Source organism: Phyllobates terribilis, unplaced genomic scaffold, assembly GCF_046119375.1.
Source record: "Phyllobates terribilis strain yellow unplaced genomic scaffold, ASM4611937v1 Scaffold_5__5_contigs__length_657084704, whole genome shotgun sequence".
NCBI classification, from domain to species: domain Eukaryota; kingdom Metazoa; phylum Chordata; class Amphibia; order Anura; family Dendrobatidae; genus Phyllobates; species Phyllobates terribilis.
Window position 1 is genome coordinate 584287216 of NW_027362765.1, and position 16179 is coordinate 584303394.

Below are 16179 nucleotides of genomic sequence, written 5' to 3' on the forward strand. Positions count from 1 at the left end.
CATAAATGAGTTCAAGTCTCCAGGTCCAGATGAATTACACCCCAGAGTACTGAAGGAGATCGTAGAAGAAATTTTAGAACCACTCTCCATAATCTTTGAAAATTCTTGGAGAACAGGAGAAGTCCCAGAAGACTGGAGAAGAGCAAATGTTGTTCCTATCTTCAAAAAGGGGAAGAAGGTGGACCCAGGGAACTATAGGCCGGTGAGTCTGACTTCTATACCAGGAAAGATCTTTGAACAAATTATTAAACAACATGTATGTAAGTACCTGGATAAGAATGAAGTGATTAACCAGAGTCAGCATGGGTTTATAACTAACAAGTCATGTCAGACTAACTTAATTTCCTTCTATGACAGAATCACTGACTGGGTGGATCAGGGAAATGCTGTAGATATAGTATATCTTGACTTCAGCAAAGCATTTGACAAAGTATCTCACACCATCCTTATTGAAAAAATGACCAAGTATGCAATGGACCAGGCAACTGTTAGGTGGATTCATAACTGGCTTAGTGATCGGACTCAAAGGGTGATTGTAAATGGCTTCACATCCAGCTGGATGAATGTCTCAAGTGGGGTACCACAGGGCTCCGTCCTGGGACCTGTATTGTTCAACATCTTTATCAATGATTTAGATGAAGGAATTGAGGGTAAACTGATTAAATTTGCTGATGACACAAAGCTAGGAGGGATAGCTAATACTAGAGAAGAGAGAGAGAGGATTCAAAAAGACCTAAATAAACTGGAGCAGTGGGCAGCAACCAACAGAATGGTTTTTAACAGGGAAAAATGCAAAGTACTACATCTGGGCAATAAAAATGAAAAAAACATATACAGAATGGGAGGAATAGAGCTAAGCAACAGTACATGTGAAAAAGATTTAGGTATACTAATAGATCATAGACTGAACATGAGTCAACAGTGTGATGCAGCAGCAAAAAAGGCAAATACAATTCTGGGATGTATTAACAGAAGCATACAGTCTAGATCACGTGAAGTCATTATTGGTCTTTACTCCTCTTTGGTCAGACCTCATCTGGAATACTGTGTACAGTTTTGGGCACCACATTTTAAAAAAGACATAGACAAACTGGAGCAAGTTCAGAGAAGAGCGACCAGAATGGTGACTGGTCTGCAAACCATGTCCTATGAGGAACGGTTGCAGGATTTGGGAATGTTTAGCGTGCAAAACAGAAGACTGAGAGGAGACTTAATAGCTGTCTACAAATATGTCAAGGGCTGTCACATTGTAGAAGGATCATCTTTATTCTCATTTGCACAAGGAAAGACTAGAAGCAATGGGATGAAACTAAATGGGAGGAGACACAGATTAGATATTAGAAAAAACTTTTTGATAGTTAGGGTGATTAATGAGTGGAACAGGCTGCCACGAGAGGTGGTGAGTTCCCCTTCAATGGACATCTTCAAACAGAGGCTGGACAGACATCTGTCTGAGATGATTTAGTGAATCCTGCTTTGAGCAGGGGGTTGGACCAGATGACCCAGGAGGTCCCTTCCAACTCTACCATTCTATGATTCTATGATTCTATGACTCTCCCCCCTAGCAATTGTATTGGAGAAAATTCTGACACCTCATATTCCAAAAATCTCCTGATATCTGAAGGATACATCTCATTTTCTAACATCCTTACATGCGCTAGGCTGTTTCCCAACTAATAGCATCTTAGTCACCATGGATGTAAACAGTTTATATACCAGCATAGACCATCATAAAAGTATCCAAGCAACATCCAATTTTTTACAGACTCATACCACCCATACAGCAGACCAAATCAATTTCTGTATTTATCTTCTCACCTTTATTCTCACTTCAAATTACTTTCTCTTTGAGGATCCATATTTACAAAAGAGGGGGATGGCAATGGGCTCGAACGTAGCGCCACCATAGGAAACCACTTTATGGAAGACTTCGAGAATGACTTTGTATATACTCACACACTCTTTAACAAATATGCGTTACATTGTAAATTCTTTATTGATGACGTATTTCTAATTTGGACTGGCACTGATAAGGAACTTACATTATTTTTTGAGGATCTTAACATCAGGGTCCTCAACCTTACTATTACCAAACATCAGGAACCACACTCCATCCATTTCCTATACACATTGGTTACACTCACCCATACTGGATCACTGGAGAGCGATCTATATGTGAAGCCTACTGATAAAAACAGTTTCTCACTATACTCAAGTTTCCATCCGTGAAATGTTAAAAGGTCTTTGCCCAAATTACAGCACTGCTGGGTCGATCGGATTGTCTCCGACAACTCCGATAGAATGGTCAGGCATAAGGAAATGGATGGGAAGTTCTATCAAAGAGGCTACCCTATTCAGGTTCTGAACCAACAAACACAACGAAATCCCACTGGGACCAAAACTTCACGATTGACATTCATGAATAAGTATCATCCCTTCAGTGGAGCAATATATAGGTGTATCCAACGTCACTGGCCCCTATTGCTACAATCTTATCCCACTACATTAGAATTTACTGATGCACTTCTACTATGCCACAAAAGTCCCTGTAATATGCGTGATCATTTGGTCAAGCCAGATGTGGGCTCTACAGGCAGGGGACCTATTCAGCGCACATTGGCGACTCCATGTAGAGGTACCTTCCCCTGTTTGGGCTGCCTTCAATGTTCAAATGTTGTGAAGGAGGACTTTTTACTAGTGATGACCGAGCATGCTTGCCACTGCTCGGTACTCGCCCGAGAATCTCAGTACTCGAGATGCTCGGAGCCCGCCAAGTACTTTCGAGATGCTCGAGCGGGAGCTCGGGTCCCCGTCCTGCATGTTTGGTGCTATTTAGAGCACCAATCATGCAGGGATTGTCTGCCACTCACTGTAATGTTACATCCATGGTGGTTGTGGCATTACAGTGATTGCCCAAATCGATGGGAACAGTGCTCACAGTGAAACATGAAAAGCAGGCAATTCAGTAGTGGCATACACCGGTACCCAACAATTTAGAACAGAAAGAATAGAGCATCCCACATAGATTAGATAGATAGAAACATGTCAGTCACATATATAATAAGTACAGTGACAGTATTGTTTACTGTACTTGTTATTTAGTGTTAAAATAAAGGATTTATTAAAAAAAAAAAATTGGTGTGGGGTTCCCCGTAATTTTAGTCTCTAGCGGAGGTAAAGCAGATGGCTGGGGCAGATGTTTGAAGCCTGGGAATGGGGTAATACCAACGGAGCTTCCCAGGCTACTAATATCATTTCCCGGCAGAATCCTGTGCCTGTACTATTTCCTGTGTACGGACAGCGCTCTTCTCCCTGCCATCAGTGTAGTGTTTTGCAGCAGGGAACTTGTGCGCAGGTAACGGTGAGTCACTCTGCCTTCCCAGCGCATGCGCACAAGTTTCCTGCTGCACAACGCTACACAGATGGCAGGAAGAAGAGCACTGTTGGTACAGAGGAAATAGTGCAGGTGCAGGATCCGGCTGGGAACTGCATGACACAGGGCCTTGTGACATGCAATGGAGGTTGGGTGAGTATGGAAACGGGGCTAGTAGGCGAGGATTTCGTGGCGTCCGGGGGACACGAAGCTTAACAGAAATAATTTAATAAAAAAGTTATTACACAGCAACCAGACCGCTAATATGGGCCATAGAGGTAGGTATAGATTCACATTTCTATCACCTGTATGCCCATATTAGCGGTCTGAAAAGTCCCAGGGGATGACAGAGTCCCTTTAATGACCTTCAGTGGCCTAAACTGTAGCTCTGCTTATGCACGTTATTTCTCAAAATGCATTGCAGATCAGGCCATTGTCCAACTCTGTAGAGATTAAATTCAAGGCATAAAGAAAGATCTTTGTCTGTGACTAAGCACCACCAAGAAGTGTGAGTTTATATCGGACGGGCTGCCATCACTTATAAGCTGCATTAGGGGACTTCCTTGGAAGTTTGTGCTATGAACGCTCCTGAAGGAGAAGCCAGGGCCCACGAAGGATTCTCCAGTTCTCTGGTGGGCCAGTCCAACCCTGCTGAGAAGCAGCCCTGGCCAAGAAAAGTCTGTGGGAAGGTTCCTGGACACTTTATGGCTGCTTTTTTTCTCTGAACTAGCTCCAGTGAGATGTACTGTCTCTGGCCACATTCACTTGTCGACGTATTTGTGGTTAGGTGGTCCTTCCCACTAAGTGCACTGGGGAGGGCACTGGTAATGTTCTGGGACCCGTGCTTGTGGAAGGCGGGGACAACACCAGGGGAAATACTGGCGAATGGGGACAGAGTATGGAGACCCGGCTGCCGCCATGAGGTTGTGAAAAGCTTCCGCCTTCACGAGCCTAATAGGCAACATTTCAAGTACAAGCAGCGGTGATTGCCAAACACAGAATTCTCCGGTTCTCTGGTGGGCCTGTCCAACCCTGCCAAGAAGCAGCCATGGCTAAGAAAAGTCTGAGGGAAGTTTCCTGGCCACTCTATGGCTGCTTTTCTTTTTACTGTGGACTGACTCCAGCAATCCATAAGATTGCAATCTATCAGATCCCTTTACAAGCTCCCAATTGCCCAGCGTATGCAGTTCAAATTACTAACACTGACGTACAAAGCCATCCATAACCTTTCTTCTCCATACATCTCTGATCTAATCCCTCGATATATTTCCTTATGTAATCTCCGGTTCTCCCAAGACCTCGTTCTCTCCACACTTATTTATTCCTCACCCAATCGCCACAAATACTTTTACCAAATATCCCCCATCCTCTGGAATTCTGTGCCTCAACATATCCGATTAGACACCTCATTCAGATCCTTCAGACACAACCTGAAAATCTATATCTTCAAGACAACCTACTGCCTGTCATTGCCTCGCTGCTTCCTCATCTCAACACCACTGAAGCTAATGCAACTCTACAACCTACAACCTACTGTCTCCTTCCCCACCATCCTGTAGAATGTAAGGCCGTAAGTGCAGGGTCTATAAGACTTAAGATTCAATATAGCACCTTGGCCAAGCCCAGTCTTTAATTTAACAAAAAATGACAAGTACAGTAACCAGCACAGTCACTTTACTAATGATATGTATGACTGACAGCTTTCTATCTATCTATTCTATGTGTGTGGATCTATTCTCTCCATTCTAAATTGTCGGGTAGCGCTGTGTTGTAACTGTATGGGGCTGATGAATTGACAGCTTTTAAAGAGACAGGGGGTGAAAATACCATAGCACTTGCATGACACTCGCATAACACTCGCATGACACTCGGACGTTTTTTCGGTCCAGAAAACTGAACTTTTTTTTCACACATATGGGTCTGAAGCCTAAGGGTTTGTATACTGCTTTTTTATTTTTATTTCAATATTTATTTATTTGTTTTCAACAACAGCAGGAATAAGCTGATAGGAGTAGTACTCTCTTATCAGCCGACGCCTGTGATCAGCGGTAAGCTTTTTATCGCCTATCACTATCATCTGATCTTACCGCTGATCAGAGCCCATGCTTCTCGCGCTGTCAAACTTTTTTTAGATGTTTGGTCGAACCCATCACTACTGGAATCTGATCTGTTTTTTTTAATTTCTTACTCATACACAGAAGAATTAAGGTGCAATTACGCAGATTGAAGAAGTGTTACTAGTAACGACTGACACACTGAAACTAGGTATAGGGAAAAAGAAAGTAAAGTAATTTGAATTAATTTAAGTATAACTTTTATCATTATATTTAAATACTACAGATAATTAACTATAGTGTTTTAATTTCTCAATTTACCTTCTCTTTTTTTCCCTATCCTTAATTTCAGTGTTTCAATTATTTCTAGTGGTAAACACTTGATGTTATCTGTAATTAGACTACCCAATGAACACTGTATATATTTAGTTCCTAGAAATACTTTTTTCATAATAATCGTGCAGTCTAATCAGGCTGCCGATCACCTGATGAACTAACAAAATTTTCATTCATAGGGAGAAATTATTTTTAGATTGCTTAAAGGATCATTGTTCGCTGCAGTAAATTGTCCTGTGTGAACAGTACCTGCACTGCCAAGAACAAAGGCAACTGAGCAATCTATTAGACTAAGTTCTCACATTGAACTTTTGGTGAGTTTTTAACCCCTTAAGCCCCGAGGGTGGTTTGCACGTTAATGACCAGGCCAATTTTTACAACTCTGACCACTGTCAATTTATGAGGTAATTACTCTGGAACGCTTCAACGGATCCCCCTGATTCTGAGACTGTTTTTTCGTGACATATTGTACTTCATGATTGTGGTAAAATTTCTTCGATATCACTTGCGTTTATTTGTGAAGAAAAAACGGAAATTTGGCAAAAATTTTGAAAATTTTGCAATTTTCAAAATTTGAATTTTTATGCCTTTAAATCCGAGAGATATGTCACACAAAAGAGCTAATAAATAACATTTCCCACATGTCTACTTTACAACAGAACAATTTTGGAACCAAACTTTTTTTTTGTTAGGGAGCTATAAGGGTTAAAAGTTGACCAGCGATTTCTCATTTTTCCAACAAAATTTACAAAACCATTTTTTTAGGGACCACATCACATTTGAAGTCACTTTGAGAGGTCTTTATGACAGAAAATACCCAAAAGCGACACCATTCTAAAAACTGCACCCCTCAAGGTGCTCAAAACCACATTCAAGAACTTTATTAACCCTTCAGGTGCTTCACAGGAATTTTTTGAATGTGGAAGAAAAAAATGAACATTTAACTTTTTTCACAAAAATGTTACTTTAGACCCAATTTTTTTTATTTTCACAGGGGTAACAAGAAAAAATGGACCCAAAAATTTGTTGTGCAATTTACCCTGGGCACGCAGATACCAAACATGTGGGGAAAAAACACGGTTTGGGCGCACGGCAGGGCTCGGAAGGGAAGGAGCGCCATTTGACTTTTTGATCGTAAAATTTGCTTGAATAATTAGCGGACGCCATGTTGTGTTTGGAGAGCCCCTGTGTGCCCAAACATTGGAGCTCCCCCACAAGTGACCCCATTTTGGAAACTAGACCCCCCAAGGCACCTATATAGATGCATAATGAGCACTTGGAACCCCCAGGTGCTTCACAAATTGATTCGTAAAAATGAAAAAGTATTTTTTTTCCACTTTTTCATTTTTACGAATCAATGTGTGAAGCACCTAGGGGTTCCAAGTGCTCACTATGCATCTAGATAGGTGCCTTGGGGGTTCTAGTTTCCAAAATGGGGTCACTTATGAGGGAGCTCCAATGTTTGGGCACACAGGGACTCTCCAAATGCAACATGGTATCAGCTAACAAATTGAATATAAAATCGGCTCAAATTGTTAGCGGACACCATGTTGCGTTTGGAGAGCCCCTGTGTGCGCAAACATTGGAGCTCCCCCACTAGTGACCCCATTTTGGAAACTAGACCCCCCAAGGCACCTATCTAGATGCATAGTGCACACTTGGAACCCCCAGGTGCTTCACAAATTGATTTGTAAAAATGAAAAAGTGAAAAAAAAACAAATTTTTAATTTTTACGAATCAATTTGTGAAGCACCTGGGGGTTCCAAGTGCTCACTATGCATCTAGATAGGTGCCTTTGGGGGTCTAGTTTCCAAAATGGGGTCACTTGTGGGGGAGCTCCAATGTTTGGGCACACAGGGACTCTCCAAATGCAACATGGTATCCGCTAACAAATTGAATGGAAAATCGGCTCAAATTGTTAGCGGACACCATGTTGCGTTTGGAGAGCCCCTGTGTGCCCAAACTTTGGAGCTCCCCCACAAGTGACCCCATTTTGCAAACTAGACCCCCCAAGGCACCTACCTAGATGCATAGTGAGCACTCGGAACCCCCAGGTGCTTCACAAATTGATTCGTAAAAATGAAAAAGTGAAAAAAAAAACACTTTTTCATTTTTATGAATCAATTTGTGAAGCACCTGGGGGTTCCTAGTGCTCACAATGCATCTAGATAGGTGCCATGGGGGGTCTAGTTTCCAAAATGGGGTCACTTGTGGGGGAGCTCCAATGTTTGGGCACACAGGGACTCTTCAAATGCAACATGGTGTCCGCTAACAAATTGTCGGCTCAAATTGTTAGCGGACACCATGTTGCGTTTGGAGAGCCCCTGTGTGCCCAAACATTGTAGCTCCCCTACAAGTGACCCCATTTTGGAAACTAGACCCCCCCAAGGCACCTATCTAGATGCATGGTGAGCACTTGGATCCCCCAAGTGCTTCACAAAATGATTCATAAAAATGAAAAAGTGAAAAAAAAAAACACTTTTTAATTTTAAGAATCAATTTGTGAAGCACCTGGGGGTTCCAAGTGCTCACTATGCATCTAGATAGGTGCCTTGGGGCATCTAGTTTCCAAAATGGGGTCACTTGTGGGGGAGCTCCAATGTTTGGGCACACAGGGACTCTTCAAATGCAACATGGTATCCGCTAACAAATTGTCAGCTCAAATTGTTAGCGGACACCATGTTGCATTTGGAGAGCCCCTGATGTGCCTAAACAGTGGAGCTCCCCCACAAGTGACCCCATTTTGGAAACTAAACCCCCCAACGCACCTATCTAGATGCATAGTGAGCACTTGGAACCCCCAGGTGCTTCACAAATTGATTCGTAAAAATGAAAAAGTGAAAAAAAAAACACTTTTTAATTTTAAGAATCAATTTGTGAAGCACCTGGGGGTTCCAAGTGCTCACTATGCATCTAGATAGGTGCCTTGGGGGGTCTAGTTTCCAAAGTGGGGTTACTTGTGGGGGAGCTCCAATGTTTGGGCACGCAGGGGCTCTCCAAACGCAACATGGCGTCCGCTAACAATTTGAGCCGATTTTCCATTCAATTTGTTAGCGGACACCATGTCGCGATTGGAGAGCCCGTGATGTGAATAAACAGTGGAGCTCCCCCACAAGTGACCCCATTTTGGAAACTATACCCCTCAAGGATTTTATTAAGGTGTATAGTGAACATTTTGAACCCAGAGGTACGACACAGAATTTGTTTACATTAGGTCATCATATTGAATAAGTTGTCATTAGTCTTGAGCGCAAGTGCTCACTACTTGAGTTTGCATCGGGTACTCAGGTATGCACCATGTACAGCGTGTGCTCGAGTGACATGCTCGAGTCCCTGCCCCGCATGTTTCACGGTTATTAGACACCCAAAAAAAAACATGCGGGGATCGCTCGTGCATGGCAGGCAATCCCTGTAAAGTTTCTTTGGCCGCGAAGCCTATGGGGCAGAGACTCGAGCATGTCACTCAATTACCCACGATACTCAATGCATACCAGAGCACCCGATGCAAACTCAAGTAGCGAGCACTTGCGCTCAACACTAGTCGCCATATCGTCATCTTTTTTTCTTTTGAAAAAAATCCCAACCCCATCACGACCCTAACCCCAGCCCTAACCCCAACCCCAGCCCTAACTGTAGCACAACCCTAACCCTAGCACAACCCTAACCCTAGCACAACCCTAACCCCAAACCCAGCCCTAACCCTAGCCCAATCCTCACCCAAGAGTTTATTTTTGACGCCGTTCCTCGTGCGGTATAAGTGATTAGACGACTTTATTCTTCGGGTCGATGTGATTACAGCAGTACCAGAATCATATGGGGTTTTTATGACTGACAGCTGTCACACACAAAAAGACGCATTTTTTGTAAAATCTAGTTTTTGCATCGCCATATTTTGAGAGCTATAATTTTTCCAGATTTTGGCAGACAGTCATGTGACGGCTTGTTTTTTGCGGGATGAGTTGACGTTGTTATTGGTGCCATTTTCAGGCACGTGACATTTTTTGATCGCTTTCTATTCCGATTTTTGGGAGGCAGAATAAACAAAAAAAAACAATTCAGGAATTGTGTTTTTTTTGTTTTTTTTATTCTGTTCCACGTTTGGTAAAATTGATAAGGTAGCTTTATTCTTCGGGTCAGTACATTTACAGCGGTACCACATTTATATCGGTTTTCTATGTTTTGCACTTTTACATAATAAAAGCAATTTCATAGAAAAAAATATTTTTTAGCATAGCTTTATTCTGAGAGCTATAACTTTTTTATTTTTCGGCTGATGGAGCTGTATGTTGGCTTGTTTTTTGCAGGACGAGATGACATTTTCAGCGGTACAATTTTTATTTATATTTGTATTTTTGATCGCGTGTTATTCCATTTTTTGTTTGGCGGTATGGTGATAAAGCATTGTTTTTTGCTTTGTTTTTTTTTTCTTTTTTTACCGTGTTAACTGAAGGGGTTAACTAGTGGGAACGTTTTATAGGTCAGGTTGTTCCGGACGCGGCGATACCAAATATGTGTACTTTTATTGTTTGTTTTTTTTTTTTTTATAATAATATTTATTGATGGGTACATTATATTTTTATTTTTGGTGGATTATTTTTTTTTATTTCTTTTTTATTTTTATTTTTTTTCACTTTCTGGGTGTTTTTACACTTTTTTACTCTGTCCCACGCTGGGACTTTCATTTTTTTTTCTCTGATCGCCTGCATGGCAAAGGAATGCAGCACCATCCCTGTGTCATGCATGCTGTCAGCGCTGGACGGGGAGAAGATTGTTTGGAGATGCACTGCGCATGTCCAAACAATCTTCCTCCTGCCTGGTGACCCGGATGTTGTCATGACGACATCGGGTCATCATGGCAACACCCGGGAAGCCTATGCAGACAGCGCTGGAAGCCGGAAGAGGAGGTGAGTATCTGCGATCACCTCCCCTTGCCCGCGCAATGCTGCGATCGACTTCGATCGACTTTGATCGCAGCATCATGGGGGTTAATGTGCTGGGAGCGGTGCAGGGCCGCTCCCTGCACATAGTATCGGGTGTCAGCTGTGACAATCAGCTGACACCCGGCGGCGATCGCGCCCGCACAGCCTGTGTGCGCGCGCGATCGCCATGACGTACTAATACGGGTCTGGCTCTTAAGTCCCAGGGCACAGACGTGTATTAGTACGTCAGATGTTGTTAAGGGGTTAATGTTGCAGAATTTCTCTGCCATTTCTGCGCCTATTATGTAAATTAGGTTACTTGTGGTCTTTCATTGCATTTTTCGCGCATTTTTGATACTGCATTTTTGGTGGGTCAGCTTTTTTTAGCTGGGCATTACACTTACATAGCTTTCAATTGCTGGGGCCCGGTCCTGCTCAGCCCTTATTCACATGGGTACCCCTTGGCGCTGGTAGGATGGCATTTACTCTTTTTTTTTATCAGAAAAGGTGTTTACTAATCACCCTATGTTATTTATATGCACTATTGCTTTTTACTTAATTACAGTAGGGTACAGTGCTGGCCAAAAGTATTGGCACCCCTGCAATTCTGTCAGATAATACTCAGTTTCTTCCTGAAAATGATTGCAATCACAAATTCTTTCGTATTATTATCTTCATTTAATTTGCTTGCAAGGAAAAAACACAAAAGAGAATGAAGCAAAAATCAAATCATTGATCATTTCACACAAAACTCCAAAAATGGGCCAGACAAAAGTATTGGCACCCTCAGCCTAATACTTGGTTGCACAACCTTTAGCCAAAATAACTGCAAACAACCGCTTCCGGTAACCATCAATGAGTTTCTTACAATGCTCTGCTGGAATTGTAGACCATTCTTCTTTGGCAAACTGCTCCAGGTCCCTGATATTTGAAGGGTGCCTTCTCCAAACTGCCATTTTGAGATCTCTCCACAGGTGTTCTATGGGATTCAGGTCTGTACTCATTGCTGGCCACCTTAGAAGTCTCCAGTGCTTTCTCTCAAACAATTTTATAGTGCTTTTGGAAGTGTGTTTTGAGTCATTGTCATTCTGGAAGATCCATGACCTCTGAGGGAGACCCAGCTTTCTCACACTGGGCCCTACATTATGCTGCAAAATTTGTTGGTAGTCTTCAGACTTCATAATGCCATGCACACGGTCAAGCAGCCCAGTGCCAGAGGCAGCAAAGCAACCCCAATCAGGGAACCTCCGCCATGTTTGACTGTAGGGACCGTGTTCTTTTCTTTGACTGCCTCTTTTTTTTTCCTGTACACTCTATGTTGATGCCGTTTCCCAAAAAGCTCTACTTTTGTCTCATCTGACCAGAGAACATTCCTCCAAAACGTTTTAGGCTTTCTCAGGTAAGTTTTGGCAAACTCCAGCCTGGCTTTTTTATGTCTCGGGGTAAGAAGTGGGGTCTTCCTGGGTATCCTACCATACAGTCCCTTTTCATTCAGACTCCGGCGGATAATACGGGTTGACACTGTTGTACCCTCGGACTGCAGGGCAGCTTGAAATTGTTTGGATGTTAGCCGAGGTTCTTTATCCACCATCCGCACAATCTTGCGTTGAAATCTCTCGTCAATTTTTCTTTTCCATCCACATCTAGGGAGGTTAGCCACAGTACCATGGGCTTTAAACTTCTTGATAACGCTGCGCACGGAAGACACAGGAACATTCAGGTCTTTGGAGATGGACTTGTAGCCTTGAGATTGCTCATGCTTCCTCACAATTTGGTTTCTCAAGTCCTCAGACAGTTCTTTGGTCTTCTTTCTTTTCTCCATGCTCAATGTGGTATACACAAGGACACAGGACAGAGGTTGAGTCAACTTTAATCCATGATAGCTGGCTGCAAGTGTGATTTAGTTATTGCCAACACCTGTTAGGTGCCACAGGTAAGTTACAGGTGCTGTAAATTACACGAATTAGAGAAGCATCACATGATTTTTCAAAGGGTGCCAATACTTTTGTCCACCCCCTTTTTTAGGTTTGGTGTGGATTTATATCCAATTTGGCTTTAGGACAATTCTTTTTGTCTTTTTTTCATTGAAGACAAATTAAATGAAGAGAATAATACCAAAGAATTTGTGATTGCAATCATTTTCAGGAAGAAACTGAGTATTATCTGACAGAATTGCAGGGGTGCCAATACTTTTGTCCAGCACTGTATATGTTCATTTTGTTTCTATCTTAGGTTTTGTCTGTTTAATGGTCAGTGTGAACATTCTCCTACTCATTACATGTATACCAACTTATACTGCAGATGACTTCTTTGGATTTTGCTTTAAATAAAGTCGCTTCATTTTTAATACTTCCTGTTTTTTTACTGTGACAAAACTTTATTGATATACTAAGGTGTGGATTACATGCGGTTTTATGCGTTCCCGCAGTGGAAATGCACTTAACATGCATGTATGTATTTTTAGCTGCTGAATTACCTAAAGTCCTTAGTTTCATGCTATATGTAAATAATGATTTTACTAGCATTTTTTCTATTGAATCCTACATATGTGTACTCTGATAAAAAGTATAGTTCACTGTTAATAAATTTATATGTAGATATAGTATTTACATACAGTATATACATTATATATATATATATATATATATATATATATATATATATTCTTTTTTTAAATGAACTACATATTATATTTTGTGAAAAGGAAATAAATATGTACAAATATGTAATTAAGAATTTATTACAGCAAATTTAAATTTAAATTGTTTATGATTAATAAAGTTCCAATATTTATTCCCTATTGGTGTAAAACAATTTATCAGTTTTGTGTTCCTAAGAATATGTCCCAAAAACCTGCATACTGAACCCTTGACTGTTGCACGCTCTGTTTACACAAACCAAATCTTTCATTAAGATGAATCTTTGGAAATTCTTTCTGTCTCTCGATTCATTTTTCTTACTGACACATAGCCTTGAGCCGGAATACACTCTGGCAAAATAAATGGCTATTCCCATTGCTTATGTCCTGTAGACGCTCACGGTAACAAGCCAAGGAGTAGAGGGGATATATTACGGCAATTGTGTGCATAGTTTCATTTTAACCTATATAAAAATAAATAATATTTGTAAATTTTGCTTGAATATTACAAAGTTTAAAAATTTGCTATTATTTGATTAATGCACCTATATGCTTTTATTTTAAAATGACAGTAACAATATTTTGGGAAAATGTCATGAAGTTTTTTTGGGGGGAAAATTCATTATTGCAAGCTGGACACATAATAGAGATGATGCTTTCTTCTCTCTGTGACTTTGTGTTAGTGCTGTATAATTGGCTAAAATAAATTAACTTCCCTTTCTCACCCTCCATCCTAAGTTGGCATCTATCTACTTCCCTGCGATCGTGGTGTGGTGAGGGGCTTCATACGATGACTGAAGAAGCCTCTTCCTTCAAACATCTTAGCTGTCCATCAACCACTACCAGAAGGACACTATATGACAGTCATTAAGGAGTACTGGGAACATTTCCTACAAAGACAATAAATGGGTATACTTAGTGAATAGTCACAGAGGAAGCACTTATACCTGCACTGCACATTATAGAAGATATACATTTTAATTAGATTGCTTCAGTACAAGGGAAAAAAATATGTAATTTAGCCTATTGCCTTCAGCAGAAATGGATTTTACTTTGCATAGTTAAATCCACAAAGAGAGATGTTAATATGGCGTATAATTTAATCTAACCATCTTTTCAAAACACATGTATAACTACTTATGGACAGCATTGTGTACAGTGAATTCTGCAGCTGGTGCCAAACATTGGCTCCTAAAAGCATAAGCAGCACTACATCAGGCTACATCTCTTAGAACCTCTTGGTTCTATAAGTTAATGAAATCTGGTGAAAGATGGGCCACAGAGGAAAAGATAATTTGGGTGAGCAAGGACGTGGTAAGGAGGTGCAAGTCTCATTTAAGGAACATGTTGTGTAGGAAGGAAGAGAGCCACATGGCCAGAAAGGCATAAGATTGTGTGTCCACTGCAAAGTGCAGAAAGTGGGTTCAAAAACAGATATAAGAAGGGTCCGGAAAGCCTACCGGATGGCAAAATGCACTAGTTCTAGAGCATAAATAAACGCTATATAGATCTAATATTCTAAGACTTGCCTACAGTAACCTTGTGTGCCCCAGAGAAACAAGTCCCCATATAGCACCTGATCTGCTCTAATATACAAGAAGCAACGCTTGAGAAGATTTTTTCTACTAAAAGTACACAAACTATTCTAGGAAGTGCTACAGCTATTTGCCCACGATCCATAATCTAAGAGTACCCGTGCTGTGTCCAAAATACTGCGTTGTACATTAGAAGCACAGTGGATGGGATTTATAGAAATCCCATGCCCACTGTGCTTCTTTTTGACCCTGCGTAAACTCACCGGTGGCGTGGCTTTATGAGCCGCGGCATGTCAATTTCATGAAATTTCCACGATAGAATGTATAGGGTTCGGTAACTCTACATGTGTTCAATGAACACATGCGGATTTACCTGCATGATCAGAATACGCTGCGCCCAAAGCACTGCTATAGCCTGATCATGGGCACATAGCCTTAAATCAGCATTAACTAGCCCCAATGGTTGGATTGTGTTTGTTGCATTGATTCATCCACAGTAAATTGTGTGTTCTCTTCTGCTAGTTAGAACGTATGTGCTAGTTTTTGCTTGCTATACTAGAGCGTGTGATCATCCTTCACTATTCGTCACAGTTGTATGTTAGGTAGAACTGTTCTGTTTCTTAAACCATAAAGTGGTTGTCCGATATATAAAAGAAAAATGAAAGGCATGGAGGAGTTAAATTAAAAATGGTCCAAGTAAAGGGAGAACTGGAAAGACACAAAGTGCAAAAAATAGGGTCTTATATAGGTACCAATATTGAGAGAATAACTTGATAGTGCTCACCTGGGCGGGTTGTGTGTGCGCAACCATTAATAATGCTTAGGCTATTGGAGACCCACCAGGGGATGAAAATGCAGGTAATGGAGAAGCAAATGGGTTAATTCTGTGCTGCCATGTAGAAAGTATGAGAGATGCCAAGTGGTTTATTTAGTCTTATTTAAACTAAATTAACCACTTACACTCGGATTGGCATTCCTCATACTTTCTACATGGCAGCGCAGAATTAACCCATATATTTCTCCATTACCTACAAATTAAAAATGGTGACATTTTCATGTTCCAGTGCCTTCTGGTTTCAGGGCATACCATTCTGAAGGTGTGTGCTAGCTCTAGAAGTGATGCCTGCTCCATTTGGAATCAGTGGACCATTGTAGTCTGTGATTTATTGAAGCAGTTATTTCCATTGTGGGGTATCTATGTTCGGGACCCGGTTCTGCTCGACTCCTAATCACATTGAAGTCACTATGACACATGGTAAGGTTTTAATACTAGAGGTTAGGACCATTCCGATTTGGGTACACCTTGACGCTGGTAGGGTGGCTT